General features: G+C 46.4%; 1 protein-coding gene across 1 annotated transcript in view; it reads left to right on the forward strand.

The window, feature by feature from the left end:
- The window catches only part of MYH15 (myosin heavy chain 15), a 468786-nt gene that overhangs the window by 108309 nt on the left and 345552 nt on the right, over positions 1-14925 (forward strand). The gene's annotated exons all lie outside the window — the stretch shown is intronic.

The raw sequence follows: 14925 nt of genomic DNA on the forward strand, positions 1-14925 counted from the left end.
TCAGCAGTGCCCAGTACCTGTGATCCAGACTGCTCCAGTCAGTTCAATCAGCCAACAGGAAAAGCAACCTAAGTCCAGAAGCCTTCTCAAAGCACTTGGTCAGAGCTCCATAATTCAGCAGTTGCTACCAAGTTACCTGCCTAAGAGTAGAAGTGCACAACCTCTGGCTCATTTCCACTTTGCAGAAGGATTTTTTTTTCTTTCCTATGGAAAATAATTCTTTTGTGCTCTAGTGCTCTGTGCCTTTGTCATAGATGCAGCCAGTACTGACTTGGACTTCAGTACCTCTTGCTTCCTGTATCCTCAAGGACTCTTACAAAGCTTCCACAATGAAAAAGTGTGAGCTGGACTTCCTGTAGTTTCCTTGTTGGTTCCCTGCTCTGCCTGCAGCAGAAGCGCAGCAGGGGTTAGAGTATGGCCTGGGAGGTGTACTCTAAACCTGCAGCTGGGCTGCTGGAAAAGGGCAAGGAGTACTCAAAAAGTTCAAGAAAAGGGCAGAACCAGACTATTTTTCAATGAAATGATGAATTGGCAAGAAATTTTAATACACAAATGTAAATAGCACGGAGACAAGGATCATCTGCTTTGGGGGAGGAAAGCTGAAGTGTTGAAACAAGTTTTGGTTTCCTTCTGTTCTTTTGCTTGCTTGCTTTTAAAGACTACAGAAAGGAGGCTTCTGAAATTATTGGGCTGGAGAGTGGGTGCTGTGAAGGGAAGAGAGAGTCTGCCATGAATACAAGTTTGGTGGGAGAATTAAAGAGCATAGGAACTGCAAGTTTGCCAGAAAAGCGTGAACAGTTTGTCCTAATACTGCTAAAATTGGTACTTTTGGACCCTCCAGAGTTATGGAACTATTTCTGTTTCATTACTGAAAGGGTTGTCAAGCATTGGAACAGGCTCCCCAGGCAAATGGTGGAGGCATTGGATGTGGCCCTCAGTGATAAAGTTTTGTTGGCAGGGTAGTGTTCAGTTAAAAGTTGGCCTTGATGGTCTTGAAGGTCTTTTCTGACCTTAATAATTCCATGATTCTGTACAGTGCTGCTGTCTGCATGTGATCACACAGCTGAGCATGTGGAGGTCCTTGGGGATGTGCAGTTGTCACATGAAGTAAACTCTACCTCCACACCTCAGTGATGTCCCCTGGGCACAGCAACTGCTTGGCCAGAGTAAAGTCTGGCACACCTTCAGCTTGAATTAAAGTACTGAATTTTACTGTCATTCACAATTTATGTACCTGCAGATAGCAAAAGATTTTGAAACTGCTCTAGTAATTAGTCTGCCCCCTTTCCTACCCTATCCCACATCCCTTCAGCCTTTCTTTTAAAGTTGCACATTAAGTGGGTGCAGGTTAAGCTCGGAATGGTTACCAGACCTCTGGAAAAACGAAGGAGACAACATTTCTCAGAACTTGGCTTGAGGATACTTGTATTTGGTTGCATTCCTTTAACTTTCCTTTTTGTCTTCCAGAAGTGCTGCAGGAATTGCTTTTTGAGCAAGAAGATTTGGTTGTATTTTGGGCTGTTGGGCTTTTGGATCGTTTGTTTGTTAGTTTTTGGTTTTTTATTTTTGCTGTGTAAGAAAGCAGTATTCTTTAACAAACTAGATACAGGGGAAAGAGGGGGAAAAACCCAAAAACCAACAAATCACTGGGAATTCACTGTCCTGTTAACCAGAAGATTCATCCAAGGACAGGAAGTTCAGACAGCAGTAAGAAGAAAAGGGATCTTTAAGATCTATTCATTTGCAATTAATTTCATCTAAGTTTGAGCATAGCCAGTTGAGAGTTTTGCTGAAGAAAAAGATGATCAGGGTTCTCTGATGTTTCATGCTAGTTCAGCTGAGTGAAAAAGAAAATCCACCTATTGAAGATGAAGTGGAAATAAAGGCACTATGTTGTGGGCAGAGCTCTGCAAGTATGGGAGTTAGCCTAGGTAGAATGGAAGCTTTAATTTGTCCCAGGTCAAGAAGCACCTTGAGAATTTAAGGGTCGTAATAAAATTATATAAATTGTAATTAAAGGATCCCAGCATGGAAATAGATTCCTTTGTATCCTGCACTGTAATTATAAAACAGGTTTTCAGAAACAGTCCCTCTGTAGCTGGAGTTACAGTTAAGGATGAAAACACTGCACCAGGCTTTGACGGAGCCAGGCGCTTACTGTTCTAGGAAGTTTGTGAGGTTTTGACTGGCACAGATAGATAGGCACCTAATAGAACCTAAAATGTCCTCCCCTACCTGGTCTGTAGGTGAGAAAAAAGTTATGTTTTGATAGACTGAGCAAGCTGAAAACTACGGTGATGTTATCTAATGTGACAGTGTAAAGCAATGTGGGTATAAAAAGGTGGTGATGGGGAGGAGGGCAGTTGTTTTTTCTTTACAGTACCCTGTACTCGCCCTGTCCTCTGATGCTGTGGCCACTGGAGATCCTCATCCCAGCAGAAGGTTGGGTAGGGGGCACTTGCTGCCTTTGCTTCCTGTTTGATCCTGGGTCCCTCCTGCACTGCTCCCACAGCATGCTGCCACTCTTCCCAGGGTCTGGGGACAGGGGGACATACAGCTTCTCTCCTGCCTGCAGAAGAGGAGAAAGAGGCTTCCACAAAGAGGATGAGTGGGGAGGGATGCTCAGTAGGGCCTTGTAGCAGGGTATTAGATGTGGCATCCTACCTCCCTTACAGCTCTGTTAATTTAACAAAGGTGATGCCTTGATACTACCCTTGGCCCTGTTAAGTTGCCCTTCACACTGCCCTTTTTTCCTCATACCAGTTGTCTGGGAATAATATAAACCAAATAGTAATAAGCAATTAAGGAATAAAATCACCATGTCCTGAACCATGAGGTAGCTGTTGGCATTTGCAGTGGTGGTGCACCAGAACACTAAAGCATAAACAGTTTTAAATGTCTTACTGAACAGGAAATGAAGCTGGCTACAACATCAGTGAGGAAGTACAATTATTGTGGGATATAATTAATACGTCATGTCTCTGGCAATCGTAGGGAAGGTGACAAAAGAGAAGGTGGTTCCTTGTCCCCCAAGGCCAGCTAAAGTTCCTTCAGTGCCAAAGAGGAGCTGATGACAATTGAAAATCCTTGAGGTCTGCATCATCTGGTATCTGCATGTCTGGAGAGAACATCAACACTCTGAGACCACCTCTTACTGTCTGGATCTCAGGGTGTTCTGGTGACTCCAAAGGAAGCAAACCCCAATTTGAAGATGAGAAGGGCTGAGTGTTGTCATTGCAGAGGCACAAGGGGCATAGAGGGTGGCAGGGAGCTGAGCTCCACATCTTTCACCTTATTTGTAGCTCTGCACACTTGCCACAACAGGGTCTTAACAAAGTATAATAATGGTCTGCCTGATGCTGTAAAAAGCAGCTTTTTGCTACAGCACTAAGGACCTCTCCCTTTATAGTGCCTCTCCTTGTCTGATTACACCAAAGTGGCCTTCTTTTAACTCTGGTGCATGATCAGGTCACCCAAAATAAATAAACAAGACCAGTGGGAGGGCTGGGGAAGACATCTGCTTTGAACAGTGCTGCCACTGGCTCGTGTGGGTGGTTCAAGGCCAGGCTTCTTAGTCCAAGAGAACACCTGGCAAAAAGAGGCAGTCCCTCTTCCTGTTCTGCAGAGTTAATCATTAGTAGATTTCTCTCCATTCTAGCCTAAAATAGCTGGAAGGGAGGGAGTGCTTTCCCCACTTCCCTTGGGTGCCCCTGCACACAATCTTGAACCTCCAAAGAGTGGCTGGTGGATCAGGTTCCTGGTTTAGATTTTGTCCCATCACTTCTAACCCTCACCCAGAGCAGCTCAGCCAGGCTGGTGGGATTCTGTGAGGTGCAGCCTCCAAAAAGCCAGTTCAAGCAGCCCAGACTCCCTCAAGACTGCACAAATGCAAGGTTTCATTTGGGTTTGATTTAAAGCAGGCCAGCCTCAGCACCACAGGAGTGAACTGAAACTGCTCAGAAAGACGTAGCCTGTGCCAGTAGAAGCAAAAGGTTATTTGTGCTTTGGTGTAAAGACAAATAATTAGAAAAAAAACCCCGTAACTGCTTTTGATGCAAGATATTTGACATCTATGACAAGAAATGTAGGTAAGAAATATAGAATCATCTCTGGTCCCTTCCAGTGGTATAGTCCCTGACATGTTCTGATTTTGGCACCAGTTAGTGCTGTTGAGTCTGAAGTGAATTGTAGAGACACAGAGAGAGAAAGTCACAAGTCACATGGAGGAAAAGGGATGTGCCAATGGAGGCTTCAGGCAACAGCTGCGTTTTTGGAGCTGTGACTTTGTTTCTGGGCATCCAGGGGAGCTCAGGATAAAAATGACCCTTAATCCAGGAAAACATGGCCTTGGAGGTAGAACTGGAACTAACAGCTTAATTAAAAAAAAAAAAAAAATATCTGTGGCAGGGCATGACAACGCCAAGAATGAAAGGTGCAAGAGTCACTTCCCCAGCCCTGCAGCAGAGCAGACAAAAATCTGACTCTGCACAGACAGACACTTTTAAAGCTCCTTTTGCCAACACTCATGTTAATGTTTTAACAACTCAAAAACAGCAACCAAGGAAAAATTTTCCACCATGGTGGTTCCTTCACATCCTGTCTGCACAGGGAGCTGCTGCCACGAACAGTGCTGGGAGCACACAGCAAGGGACCAAAGCAGAAGGTTGGGATGGATTGAACTCAAACAAGAGATGAGCCCAGCAGAAGGGTCTCCCACATGTCCCCACCTCTGGGGACACAGGGCTCAGGGTTGCACTGGCAGACCTCTCCATCTTTTTTTTTGCAGTGCCACACTGCAACCCCACGGCTTTATCTCAGCCTGCAGGAGGTCAGAGACATCTGTAAGAATGGTAATCAGACTGCCAGGATGGATGTTGCTGTTCTGGGAGCTAGACTGCAGGAAAAACCTCTTGTCAAGAAGGGACAGACATGACTAAAGGTGAGGAAGTGTGTGAGAAAGGATACAATGGCTGTCTGAAATGAAGTTTCATAGAAAGGGAAAAAAACCCAAACCCCTTGTGATTCCTGGGATGGGCAATGTGTGCTTTTCCTGAAGAAGAATGGGGACTTGAGGACCAGATGGGGTTCTGGGTCATGAGAGATCATGAGGACAGTGGTTTGTGGCTCCTTTTCTTGGGTGCAGCCTGCAGTTCACAAAAATAGCTGTTGCTTCCTGGGGAGCTCTGAAAATCTGCTTGTGTGTGTCCTGTGCCAGAGAGGCTGACAGCCATCCTGTGAGGAGGAGGATGGTCAGCATTACTTTTTAATGACCAGTCCATGCATTTGGGAGAGCAGAGCCCATCTTGCCTCCAGAGGCTGTTTGTTTGGAATGCTCTTCAGACTGGTGTGAATTGTCTTAATGCAGAGGATTTAATCTACTAAATAAAGCTAGAAGAGAGCAGTTGGGGAAAAATGTCATGATTATTCATAAAGACCCATTAAATACTGTCTTTAGTGGTTTAATTCTCCCTTAGTAAGTGTGGTTGTTGGATCCATGCTTTGTTTGGATTCAGATGGTATCTGCATCACAATGAATCATTTGAAGCCCTGAGCTTTTGAAATACTGCCATTTCTTTAGGGAAGCAGAAAAATAGAGCCAAAAATTAAATTCAGATTATTAAAATAAGCAGTTTAAAACCACCTGCTTAAAAGTTATTTATTTTAACTTATTAAAGCAAAAAATGCTGAGTAACAAATCAGTCCCTGATCTGTCCCACACCCCACCCTTGCACATAGGCACTACCTAGCTGGTGCTAGACTGGAGAAGTGATCCAGATAATCCTCTTTAATTTTTAAATGGGACATGTGAGTGCTTTTTTTCCCCCTCCATGTTTCCTAGATAGGCTCTGCACCACGCTGTGTCATTTTTCCTAAACGGCAAACCACAGTTCTTTTACAGCTGGCTTGTAGCAGGGGGAGTATTTTGTCTGAGTCACCAGAGCCATCTGGTCTAGGCAAATATTTTAGTGAATGATCTCTCTTTCTTACTTAGACTGCTTTTATTCTTCTGTTTATGTGATGACAAAGGCAGGGTGGTCTCTCACTGACTCGCTCACCCTCCCTTCAGGAGCTGGCATTAAACCATGGCCTCACCCAGTTTCAACACCACCAAACATTACAATGACTGTGGGCAGATTTTCAGGCTGTGTTTGAACTATGAATCAAAGTTCTAAAAGAAATGTATTTTGCTTCCTGGGCATTGGCAAACAATTCTCTTCAGTTCCCTGCAGATTGCTCAGATTGTAAGTACATCATGTGGGGGTGGGGGTTCCTCAAAACATTGACCTGTGTGTGCTTCCTGCAGCACGTGGGTATCACTCTAGGTTCACAACTTGTGTTTTCTTGAAACAGCAAGTTCCTTCCCTCATTGCAAGGGGGTTTAGGTGGTTTATCTCCTTCCCTTGACTCTCAAGTTTTTGACATTTGCTGTTGCTGGTTCTTGGCGGTGTTAGACACTGGATCTTCACCACCAGCCCTGCCATTCACACGTAACAAATACTGGATGTGATACAAATATTGGATCTGATAAAAACCTTCCACGGAGGCAGCATAAGAAACCATCGAGCAGTTAGAAATAACATTTCTTTTGAACAGCAAGAGACTGGCTGCTGGAAAAGCAGCTATTCCAGAGACTGCTGCATTTATGGAGTTAGCAGTGCTGGAGACCCTATGTGTGCTAATGCTGTGTGGATGCAGCAGGAAAAGAGAGCCCAACCTTGCAGCTGAAGACCCCCTCAGTGCCATGGTCCCAGTGGAGACACCACTGCTGCTGGTTTTGCTGAGCCCTTGTGCACACAGACCCAGCCAGGACCCCCTCTCCCTGCTTGCACACCCCAGCACATGGAGATGGGAGGGCCCTGGGAAGGGGCCAGAGAAAACACTGCTTTTATTTTCATGGGCCAGTGTCTGCCCTTGGTTTTATCGCTGCTCAAAGCCAGCTCTGCACACAGGGCTTTGGCTTCTCCTTTCTGCAGCACGGCCTGCACTTAAAAACTGAGATGTGCACCTGCTGTGGGGTGGGAAGGTTGAGCTTTCAACTGTGCTCCTTTGCACCCATGGATGAGTGATGCTGCTCTGGTGGCCTGTGTCCCTCCTGGGCTGGCCCTGACCCTGGCTGGCTCTCCCTAAGGTCCCTGTCCCTCCCTGTCAGCCAACAAGGCAAAGCAGTGTGATAGGGTCAGATGTGGGTGATTTTCAACTGACTCATTAGCAAGTGATTTCCTGCAATGCACTAAAACAAGACAGCTGGGTCACTGCCTCTGTATTGAGGTTTTGGGGGTGTTACACAGCACTGGGTGTAGTCTGTCTGTCTGTCCCCATGCACATGCAGGGAAGGTCCTTGACAGATGCAAAGCTGGAAGATGCCCAAATGAGGATCCTGTAGGTCCTCCTTAGAGCTGGCTTGTGCTTGGTGCACATCCAGCCTGGAGCTGCCAGCTCATTACATGCCAGAAAAAAACCTAATGCACATGAACCACCGTCCCCCTGCCAGGAGGATCCAGCATGACCCAAAGCATTACTGAGTGCATCAGTTTTGCAGCAAATCTGGCACAATTTGGTGTTTGCAAGGGGTCCATTGGGTTTGAATGGGATTTTCTCCCCCTGACTGGGTGTTTTGGGCCAGGTCCACTGTGCTTGCCGATGACATAACCTGAATAACATCTGGTGTGGACATCAGGATAGAGGTTGTTGTGGGTTAGCTTGCAACTGCACCCAGTCAGTGTAAACTGTGGATACAGGCAGCTCTGCACCACCACAAGTGTGTACTGTACTACATGAAAAGCACCACTGGGCCTGGGTCTGCAGGAGACTGATAACCTATGGGCACACAGTTTGAGAACCACTGAATTTCCTAAATAGCTAAAAATTAAGAGAAAGCTTTGGATCGAGCTGCATTATAATTCATGATTCTGCACTGATTTTAGTGTTTCTGGAAGTTGCTCAATAGCATTTCCCTCTCCCAGCAACACCAAGGTGCCTCCAGGAGTGTCACACCTGATGTTTGATGCTGCCCTCAGAAGCATGACCCCTAAATCTTGACTGCAGTATCCAAAAGTGATGAAACTACAGCTGAGCCTCAGAGCTTGGGCTCTTTGTGCTGCACATACACTTCAAGTCTTTCCTTCGAGGGAAGCTCCACCTGCACCACCACTTCCTCCACAGGGCTGCTGTAAATATTTGCGTTGCCACCAAGTGCTTTAGCTGAATTCTGCTCGTACCAGGCAGCCAAAGCCTTTTCATATCCAGGCAGTGGTTCAGCCTGGATCACCACATTGGCTGAAACAAGTCAGGGGAATAGGCATGAGGGTGAAGTAAACTGGTTTACATGAATATCAGCAGTGCCAGTTTAACAGCTCTTGAGAGCTGGAGCAACATCAGTGAGAAATATCCAGCATCTCCCCAGGGTTGTGGCAATTTAAACTGACTCTCACAGAAGTTCCATGAGCCAGGTGGGAAGGGTGTGTCCTTGTCCCCCTCTCTCCAAGTAATGGAAGGTGATTTACCTATGGTGGCTGGTCACCAAAAGGAAAAAGATAAGAAAAAGCTGCCTCAAAATCAGATATGTTTTGGGAAATGCTTTGCTTGGCAAAGGGAAGCCAGTGGAGGCACTGCTAAAGTGAAACATTTTTTGTGGGGTGAGAGCCTTCTGCAGGGGCAGAGCCAGGAGCTGGGCTAAACCTCTGCACTAAGATACATCTCCAGGCAGGCAAAGCATGGAAAGGGTAAAATAATAAAAAAAAATAGCAATAATTAGTTAATTGGGATTATGCCTTCAGTAACACAGTCACTGAATTAATAGAACCTGTTGGGTTTTATTTTGTTAGACCATGAATATACTCCAGGTAGTGGATGTGGTTCCTCAGCCGGTGTTAATTGAATTAAACTTGCACAGCACAGAAAAGCAGGAGAGCTTTCCAGAAAAGTACTCACAGACCCCTTTTTGACCTGACCTTTTTGACTAAAACAAAATTGTGGGGCCAAGAGCGTGAGCCAGGGAGCAGGGAAAAGCAAACAGCATTGTCCTTCATCCCACGTGGCTCAGTGAGGAGGTTAGTCCTGCTCTACAAGATGCCAAACCTTACCAGTGCTCACAGACACCTGGAAGACAGGGATAAGGCTTGGAGCAGGGGCTGGCAGGAGGAGGGTGGCAGCACCCTGCAGGGGTGTGGGATTCACACCCATTGCAGCTCTGCAGTCCCAGCCTTTGAAGGCATAAACCTTCCATCGGCATTACTGAACTCCCACCGGCAATTTTTTTCCCTTTCCCCTTCCCTAGTCCCTTTTTTTCCCCTCAGGCAGACACCTCCACTGTGCTGCAGGGGATCTTCTCCTTCCTCCTAGTTTAATCTCCTTCATCACTGGTGTTTTCTCAGTGGTGCTGTACACAGCCCAGGTGTTTTTGGAAGAGGAAAGCAAAGCACATTGGAAATGGGTGGCAACCCAGGCTGGGAGCCCTGGGGGGGCAGTGAGGTGGCTGCTGGCTTCAGCCTTTGCATCCCTGTGCTCTGCATGCTTCCCTAAGGAAAACACTGACATTTTTCAAACATTTCAGAGGGATTAGCAGCTCCAACTCCTATTAAAATCAACAGGAATTAGACATACAGCCAGCTGGGGGAAGAAGAAAAGGAAAAGGACATTAAACACCCAGCTAAAGCTGTAGTGATGAATCAACCATACTCCAGCCCCCAAAGGATGAATCAAGTATATCACTAATCCACACTTTCCAGACAATTAAAATTTGCCTTAAAAGTCCATGAGTTATGAATACACTGGGTTTTTTTTTTTCAGTAACACGCAAAGCAAGGGAATCTTTGTAATACACATAAATACATAGGAATGTTTTCCCGTTTGCCTTTAAAGGCCCTGCCTATAGAAGATCTTTTCTGACTGTCATTTACTTATACCAATGATCTGGAGACTAAGAAAGCAGGGGCCAGGCCAGACCAGTTTTTCATGGGGTGAAACTCCACTGAGTACAAGTGCATTTAGGGTAGGGCAGTGAAAGCATCCCTCCCAGGAAGAACAGGAGTAAGAATTGCCTGGTAGAATTAAATCCCTCTGAGGGCTGCCTGGCATGCTGCCTTCTGCCATGTGGCTGAGGCTTTTCCACCAAATCCTGCCATCTCCTTTATGGTGCCTTTATGGTTGAAAAGACCCCACAGCTAATGAAAGACCAGCAGCTCCCTGTTGGACAATGAGACATGCATAAATCCAGGGCTCCCAACAGAGGGCTGGATTTCTGTCACTGCTTTCACACAGGGGTGCTCCACATCCATGGCACAGTGATTCAGGGGCTCTGGGTTGAGGGCAGCTCTGCCTTCCCATGCAAATCACAGATGTCTGGGTGGATGGTGGAGATGTGGTGGGGGCCAAATCTGCCCTTTGAGCAACAGGGACACCAGGAGAGGTGACGAGAGATGAGTGTCAGCGTGCTGTTGCCACCCTGTCATGCCACCATGACTTGCTTACATGTTCTGGGACGTGGCCACAGTGAAATCTCATTAACTAAAAGCAGTATAAGCAAAGTAAGACACTGCAGAGCTCCCCATCCCTCCTGCTGTGCTCAACTGCTGGAGGTCCTGCGAGAAAAACCTTCCTCTCAGGCTTCTTCTAGATTTCCCTTCCAAGGGAAGGCTAGCACTGAGAATATGTGCATTTGGTTCTCCTTTCCCCAACTCTATCTGAATAAAAAAGAGTTGCTGAAAGTTTGCAGGCAAATTTCCTCTCAAATGGTATTTTAAATCTCATGGTGCGCCATCAGAACAGGCTATGTATGAACTATTTATAGCGTAGAAAGCTCAAGGAAGTACAATGAATGATACATATTAGTTAAAAAAACCCTTCTAGTGGCTAGGGAGGAATTAGGACCAGAAAAGGTGGAGCACTTTGGTTTAAGATTTTACATCTATGAGCAACCACTGACATTGAAGGTTTATCTCTGTGCCTTGTAGTATCAAGCTTCTAATTAGTTTAATTGTCCTTATGATGAGTAATTAAGTGCCAGCCTAAGTGCCAGTCCTCAAATCTATCTAAATGAAGAAGTAGCTGATGATATACAGTAAGGGGGAGGAGGAGGATGATGATTCCTGCCCCAAATGGCTCATGCCCGGCTTTATTTATTTAATTATATTTTTAAAATGACACAGATTTGACATTTCCCTTCAGTGCAAGCATTTCACCAGCAACCACCCTGGAGGATCTGGCTGCTCCAAGAGGATCAGGAATGAGCCCCTGCCTCAAAGGGTCTGGTCCAACCCAGCCCCTGTGAGCAGATGAAAACCCACGAGCTGTGAGGATGCTCACGCTGTTGAGCCCCAGGACTTGCAGGCTGGAACAGAGCCCCCTTTTTGCCCTAAACCAGCTGATTTAATTGAAGGACCTCTTCACAACCCTGCCAATCACATGACTGAGACTGCTGAGCTGATAACCAACGCTGTTTCCTGATTCCACGGGTTGGGCAGCCTGGGGATCATCCCCTGACTCACTCTGCTTTCACCCAAACCAAGAAGCTCCTCACCACCATCTGTCAGACTGCAATCAGCTCAAAAGCATTTCTTAGTTCTCTGGGGTGCAAGACCTTGGCTTTGGCAAGCTGTTCACCAAATGGTGCAACAAATGACAGAAAAGCTCCAGTCTGGGGCTGAAAATGTGGGGTTTACCAAAGCCCAGCTCTGGAGAAACCCAGAGCACACCCAAGCCTTCCCTCCACAGACCTGGGAGCACTTGCTGCCCAGGGCTTCCTCTGAGGACACCAGCACAGCACAGACACAAGGTTCATTTTGTTTGTACAAACAGTCCCTGTGATTACCAGCTGGACTAATGTGGAGAGGAAGGCAATTACCTCCCCAACAGCCCTTCTTTTTGCTCATCTCATTTGCTCAGTCAAAAAAGCCTCTGAGGATCCAATCTGCCCTATGGGGGATAAAAAAAACCCCAAACCACCCAAACTGTCAATCATAAATATGCCATAATAAGCAATTTTAAAAAGGAAAAAATATACAATATAGACACATGCATATAAAATATGCTTCATAATTGAGACTTCTCCAGTGCTCATTAGTTGCTGAATATAGATGTTGTGGGCTGCTGTACCCACTCAGAGCCACCAGCTTTGCTGCTGCCTACTTTACCAACTGACTTCTTCAGGTGGGATGTGCAAATAAGGCCAATTCCTGGCACAGGCATCTGAGGACACCAGAAGATTATTTGAGCAAGTCAAGGTCCAAGGGAGAAATCCCACAACTTAGAAATGAGGGTGATCTTTTTCCCCCATCATGCAGCAAGCACAGCAAGATGAAGCCAGGCATTTCCTGGAAACAAGTCTCTGGTTCATCTTCTCTGTTGATGCCAAAAAATACCCCACCAAAAAAACCCAAAGCCAAAAAAACCCCAAACAAACAAACAAAAAACCCAAAAGGCAACAACAACAAACCCAAACACACACACACAATCACACCCCCAAAAACAACCCCCTCCCCCCAAAGAAAACCCCCAAAACTTCCCCAAAAAACCCCTAGATACTTATACTAACACAAAAAGAAAAAGCACATGTTTTTTTCCCAGCAGGAGAGGTGCAGATGGTAAGGGACCAAAGTGGAGGTTTGTACTTTTCAATGGGTCATATGCAGCAGCCTGTGCCTGTCTCCTCTCTCCAAGAAACCAAGGAACCAGAGGTTCAGAACCAAAACAAAAATTCTGTTTTAACTTACACATGAGAGGTTTCTACTGTTCTTCGGGAAGCTTTTCTGCACAGGCCGTGCCACCATTTCGACTTTTGCATCAGGGTAGAATGGGGCAAAACAAACACCAGGAAACAATGCTGACTGATAAAGGCTGAGTTTTTTAGCGGCTTCATTTCCCCAGATGCCAAAGCTGTTTGTTTCTTGTTGGGAGGTGGGTTTGCTCTACCTCCCCTGTCCCCTGAGCGGTATGAGCACAGCCCCTGGGGCTGCACCAGGGCTGTTGAGGGGAGGACAAAGCACGGGGCAATGCTCTGTGTCCCCTGGGGAGGTGACAGATGGCTTCTGAGCAGCCACAGCTGAGGAAGGGAACGCAGCAGAGAAGGATGTGCTCCTCCTGCAAACACAGCCAAGGGTGCACTCTGTAGTGGTTTGAAAGTAAAAGGAGTGAGAGGCTCCAAGTCAGAAATACAATTTAATGAGACGAAAAGGGAAAAAAAGGTAAAATGAAATGAATGCAATAATACAAGAAGATCACTGACAGAGTCAGAATACAACCTGAGCAGGGTGATGGAAGCAGTCCAGGTGAGGTGGTCTTCCTGAAGCAGTGATCCCATAGAAAGGTCTGGGAGCTCCAGTCCTCTGGGAATCCAATGGCTGAGGGCTGCCTGTACTGTCCCAAATCCCAGCTTATATCCAGGTGAGAATGCTTGGCTCCTCCCCCTGGGCGGAGCATCTCACAGTGGGATGATCAGTCCCACAGTGGCTCCTTGATGGCCCATTAAAGAGAGATAGCTCCTGGAGGGAGTTATCTGTGAGTCATGGCAAGGCATTGATGGGCCATGAACAGAAGGCACCCCAGAGGGAGGGGGCCTGGGAAGACACTGCTCCAACAATTGGATTCATCAGGTCATGAAGATAGTGATAGAATACTTTGTGCACATCCTACACTACAACCCAGGACACACTCCCAGTGGTTGCATCTGGCAGGGAAATTTTTGAACTGCAGAAAACAGCCTGCTGGATGTCAGGAGGGAGAAACTGCCATGCAGGACACAGCTCCCCATGGAAAGCAAAGCAAAGCAAAGCAAAGCAAAGCAATGCGGCCCCAAACAAGCAGACCGGGCCCATCTGGGCCATTTGACACGTGTGTGAGTGTTGCCTGGAGCAGTGTTCCAGCACAGGCTGCCTGGCTGGGTGGCTGCAGGGGATGGAGGATGCATTGCCTGATGTGCAGGGAAGCACAGAGCACCCCTGCTGTTACAGGACCTGAGCACGGAGCTCTGCCGATGCCCATTCCTCAGGCTGGAAACCCAGCAGCATGAGGCTGTCCAGAGAGCCAGAAGCTGCCAGGGCCAGTGCCAGTACCCTACTGCCACTGCTGTCCATGCCAGAGGAGTAAAAGGCTGGTTATGGGTTTAGAAGACACGCAGTGACTCTGGGTCCACACGGTCTCCTTAGGGATGGCCAAGGAAGCAAGGCTCTGTCTGCTCCTGGCTGCAGCTCCCTCCTTTAGAGCAGGAGGTGCCAGGCTGTGGTCCTGGTGCCCACCTGGACCCTGGCTTCTCCAGCAGCAGAATTGTGGCTGTGGAGCCCCTCCTGCCCCGCAGCAGCTCCCCACGGTGCACAAGTAAGGAGCACACCACTCGGCTTCAAAACATACAATATACTTTATTGCCTGCTAGATAATCAAAGTGAGGAGTAAACACCATAGCTGGAAAAAGCAGAAAAGGACCAGGAGAGGGAAAAGAATATCCAGTCACCAAACAAGTTATCAGGCAATAAACCATACACAATATAAATAATCTTTTTTTCCAAACAACTAAATCTTTATTTTGCTAATGGCCATTATATGGTTAATTATCAGTAGTAAAATCTCTGGATTTCCTTTTCTACACAGCATTAGTAGTAAGAAATATATAAGGGACTCTGCAGAAAGCAATACAAAGGAGTTATATACACAGGCACCTTCTGTGGAGCAAGAACAGAACCTCATCTAATAAGGAAGGGCTATCTACAAACCAGAAGACCATGGTAATACAATATTAGCTCAGACTTAGTTTAGCTGCAGCCTTTCCACAAGGTAGGCTAGCCAACTTACGTATACATATATATTTTAATATAGATATATATAGAGATTTATTATTTTAAAAATAATGTGAACTACCTGTAGTTCCTAGACTAATTTTAAAGAGGCAGTGTACCTTTCTGAAGCTTCATTTCAGGAAGTATATTAAAAATGGTA

This window comes from Sylvia atricapilla, chromosome 2 (genome assembly GCF_009819655.1).
Source record: "Sylvia atricapilla isolate bSylAtr1 chromosome 2, bSylAtr1.pri, whole genome shotgun sequence".
In the NCBI taxonomy this organism is placed as follows: domain Eukaryota; kingdom Metazoa; phylum Chordata; class Aves; order Passeriformes; family Sylviidae; genus Sylvia; species Sylvia atricapilla.